The 5000-nt window shown below is 21.2% G+C and overlaps 2 long non-coding RNA genes across 2 annotated transcripts; both read left to right on the top strand.

The window, feature by feature from the left end:
- The first annotated feature begins 745 nt into the window (after nucleotides 1-745).
- On the top strand, nucleotides 746-1419 carry LOC127135238 (uncharacterized). The gene is made up of 2 exons (XR_007808478.1): nucleotides 746-1026; nucleotides 1144-1419. It is a non-coding gene; the product is annotated as an uncharacterized LOC127135238 (long non-coding RNA).
- Nucleotides 1420-3277: 1858 nt separating this feature from the next.
- Nucleotides 3278-3951, top strand: LOC127135245 (uncharacterized). Its single transcript, XR_007808483.1, has 2 exons — nucleotides 3278-3558; nucleotides 3676-3951. It is a non-coding gene; the product is annotated as an uncharacterized LOC127135245 (long non-coding RNA).
- The last annotated feature ends 1049 nt before the right edge of the window (nucleotides 3952-5000 follow it).

The following is a 5000-nucleotide window of genomic DNA, read 5'->3' as shown; positions in this document are numbered from 1 at the left end:
TAGCACTTGTTCTTATTTCCCTAATATCTTCTATAATTATTCAGTTGTAATATATTTCAATAATAAATGGTGACTAGTGAAGTATAGTTAATGGCTAAATATTCTGCAAAACTTGTCATCGTATGTATATTGGTTGAAGTTGAGTTTGATATAAAAATTAAATTTTTCTCATATTTTGTTACATAAATATTTGGTTAGATAAAGACTAAGAAATTCGTATTTTACTAGCATTTTGAAACTAACTTCTTTACTTCAATTGAACCATTGTTGTTATGAAAAGTTTCATCCTTATTAATCTAAAATGTTATGAAATTCAGATCCGATATTTTATAGGTTATAAAAGCATTTTAATTAAAGTTTGGCTAAATATATTTTATTTGATCCCTTAACTAATTATAAGGTTTCAATTTAGTCTCATATTTAAATTGATGACTCATTATTTTGACTTTCGTCATGCTGTCATGACACTTAAACACTACTTAACGATTTTTTTTCAAAAAATTACTATAAATCACCAATTAAGCTAAATGAATCGTTTTTAAAGGACTAATATGTAACTCTTTTTAATTAAGGGATTAAAGTGAAATATTAAATTAAGTTAATAGACCTAATGAATAATTATGTCTTAAAATAGTTAATTATTAATATATCTAGAAAAAATATTAATTAAAAAATAAGCTAATAAAAAATTTGAAATACATATATTGTTTTAAAAAGTCAATAGTGCTATACCAGAACTAGATATTGTTTTAAATAAAAAAGATATTTTTAAAAATTAATTGCTTCAAATTAAATTAAAATTAGTCAAAATAAAATAATTTTCGTGATCAACTTTTTTAGTTTTTTATCATAAAAAGATACTCTTGTCATCATCTTATAAATAGCCTATTAGATTGGTTTTCTTGTAAACCATTTAACATAATTTTACATTTTTATCTAGTCATCTTATAAGTAGAATGGCAACCCACAACAATATCCTCCTCTTTACCTTTGTAGTTTTGTGCATTGTTTCCATGGTGGTTGCAGGTAACACAATTTTGTTATATTTTCAATTGAAATACTTATAATTAATATTTTGTTTGAAATGCATATATTTTTCAGTTTAAAAATATTTCTAATGGCATTTTAATTTATTGATCGAAGGAGTACTAGATGAGACATTACATTGCTTTCAAGGAATATGCCCTAATTTCAACTGTGCCAAATTTTGCTCTGGTGCAAAAGGCTACCCTAGAGGTGGTTACTGTTTGGGGGACTCACAATTGTGTTGTTGCATTGGAGCTTGAGAGATCTATGATTGATAATTGTATTTTCTCAACATCATTCTGCAATTTAGTATTTATGTTTTTTTTATTAAAATAAGATGATTAGAAATCACTATTCTAACTTCATTTCAATAAAAGAATTCACTTGTGTCAATTGTTTGCTTATTTTTATTTTCTTCTGACTTTTTACTCTATTATTTTACCTTTCCAAAAAAACAATATTGGCATGATTTCTCATTAGTAAAAAAAGTTATATTTTATTATATTTGTAATGAATTATATAATAATATTATAATAAAAGTTAGAATATAATACATGCATGGTTGAATTATGATATTAATGTTATTTTATATAAAATTTAAAATTCAACCGAAACATAAATTATTGATTTTGTTAAAATATAGTTCATGCGTGGTTGAATTATGATATTAATGTTATTATATATAAACAATTTAAAACACAACCAAACTATAAATTATTGATTTGTTTATGGTAATTTTTTTATAAATTATTTTATTTAAGTAATTATTATTTACAAGTTTACAAACATATTGACAATATGTTCAATTTTAATAGTAATAGGATGTACCCATTAAAAAATGAGTAATAGGAAGGATGTACATATAAATTTTGAGTAATTATTATGTATGGTTTTATGTATTATTGCAGCTAATATATTAATTAGCATAAGTTTTGAGTAATTATCATAAATTTTATTAATTGATTTATATGTTAAATTTATTGGGTGCAAGTATATATATATATATATATATATATATATATATTATATATATATATATATATATATATATATATATATATATATATATATATATATGTTATAATGTTGGGTGCAAGTACAAGTGGGATTTGAGAAAATAATAAAGAATTAAGATTTTTTTGTTTAGAGAGACGAAAATAATCAATAGAAATTCGCACAAAATTCAGATGATGACATTCAACCTGATTGTTTCAAATTTGGTACTTGAATTAAGATTCGTAGGCAAATGAATACAATTTAATACAATTGTTTGACCAATCAATTTTTACCATATTATATATTTATTAAAAACAGAATATATTATATATTTTTTAAGTAACAAATAATAAACAAGAAATTTAATAAAAACATAACATTCTATATATATATATATATATATATATATATATATACATATATATATATATATATATATATATATATATATATATATATATATATATATATATATATATATATATATATATATATATATTTATTTTATGTAGCACTTGTTCTTATTTCCCTAATATCTTCTATAATTATTCAGTTGTAATATATTTCAATAATAAATGGTGACTAGTGAAGTATAGTTAATGGCTAAATATTCTGCAAAACTTGTCATCGTATGTATATTGGTTGAAGTTGAGTTTGATATAAAATTTAAATTTTTCTCATATTTTTGTTACATAAATATTTGGTTAGATAAAGACTAAGAAATTCGTATTTTACTAGCATTTTGAAACTAACTTCTTTACTTCAATTGAACCATTGTTGTTATGAAAAGTTTCATCCTTATTAATCTAAAATGTTATGAAATTCAGATCCGATATTTTATAGGTTATAAAAGCATTTTAATTAAAGTTTGGCTAAATATATTTTTATTTGATCCCTTAACTAATTATAAGGTTTCAATTTAGTCTCATATTTAAATTGATGACTCATTATTTTGACTTTCGTCATGCTGTCATGACACTTAAACACTACTTAACGATTTTTTTTCAAAAAATTACTATAAATCACCAATTAAGCTAAATGAATCGTTTTTAAAGGACTAATATGTAACTCTTTTTAATTAAGGGATTAAAGTGAAATATTAAATTAAGTTAATAGACCTAATGAATAATTATGTCTTAAAATAGTTAATTATTAATATATCTAGAAAAAATATTAATAAAAAATAAGCTAATAAAAAATTTGAAATACATATATTGTTTTAAAAAGTCAATAGTGCTATACCAGAACTAGATATTGTTTTAAATAAAAAAGATATTTTTAAAAATTAATTGCTTCAAATTAAATTAAAATTAGTCAAAATAAAATAATTTTCGTGATCAACTTTTTTAGTTTTTTATCATAAAAAGATACTCTTGTCATCATCTTATAAATAGCCTATTAGATTGGTTTTCTTGTAAACCATTTAACATAATTTTACATTTTTATCTAGTCATCTTATAAGTAGAATGGCAACCCACAACAATATCCTCCTCTTTACCTTTGTAGTTTTGTGCATTGTTTCCATGGTGGTTGCAGGTAACACAATTTTGTTATATTTTCAATTGAAATACTTATAATTAATATTTTGTTTGAAATGCATATATTTTTCAGTTTAAAAATATTTCTAATGGCATTTTAATTTATTGATCGAAGGAGTACTAGATGAGACATTACATTGCTTTCAAGGAATATGCCCTAATTTCAACTGTGCCAAATTTTGCTCTGGTGCAAAAGGCTACCCTAGAGGTGGTTACTGTTTGGGGGACTCACAATTGTGTTGTTGCATTGGAGCTTGAGAGATCTATGATTGATAATTGTATTTTCTCAACATCATTCTGCAATTTAGTATTTATGTTTTTTTTATTAAAATAAGATGATTAGAAATCACTATTCTAACTTCATTTCAATAAAAGAATTCACTTGTGTCAATTGTTTGCTTATTTTTATTTTCTTCTGACTTTTTACTCTATTATTTTTCCTTTCCAAAAAAACAATATTGGCATGATTTCTCATTAGTAAAAAAAGTTATATTTTATTATATTTGTAATGAATTATATAATAATATTATAATAATAGTTAGAATATAATACATGCATGGTTGAATTATGATATTAATGTTATTTTATATAAAATTTAAAATTCAACCGAAACATAAATTATTGATTTTGTTAAAATATAGTTCATGCGTGGTTGAATTATGATATTAATGTTATTATATATAAACAATTTAAAACACAACCAAACTATAAATTATTGATTTGTTTATGGTAATTTTTTTATAAATTATTTTATTTAAGTAATTATTATTTACAAGTTTACAAACATATTGACAATATGTTCAATTTTAATAGTAATAGGATGTACCCATTAAAAAATGAGTAATAGGAAGGATGTACATATAAATTTTGAGTAATTATTATGTATGGTTTTATGTATTATTGCAGCTAATATATTAATTAGCATAAGTTTTGAGTAATTATCATAAATTTTATTAATTGATTTATATGTTAAATTTATTGGGTGCAAGTATATATATATATATATATATATATATATATATATATATATATATATATATATATATATGTTATAATTGTTGGGTGCAAGTACAAGTGGGATTTGAGAAAATAATAAAGAATTAAGATTTTTTTGTTTAGAGAGACGAAAATAATCAATAGAAATTCGCACAAAATTCAGATGATGACATTCAACCTGATTGTTTCAAATTTGGTACTTGAATTAAGATTCGTAGGCAAATGAATACAATTTAATACAATTGTTTGACCAATCAATTTTTAACATTTTATATATTTATTAAAAACAGAATATTAAATTTTTATTATAAACAGTATAATATGTTTATTAAAATCGAGATTATAAAAATAGTATTATATTTTAATTATATCATAATATATATTAAAAATAGTTTAAATAAGATAAAATTAAAAACAGAATATATTATATATTTTTTAAGTAAC

This window comes from Lathyrus oleraceus, chromosome 1 (assembly GCF_024323335.1).
Source record: "Lathyrus oleraceus cultivar Zhongwan6 chromosome 1, CAAS_Psat_ZW6_1.0, whole genome shotgun sequence".
Classification (NCBI taxonomy): Eukaryota; Viridiplantae; Streptophyta; class Magnoliopsida; order Fabales; family Fabaceae; genus Lathyrus; species Lathyrus oleraceus.
This window is presented reverse-complemented; position numbering and strand designations above follow the sequence as displayed.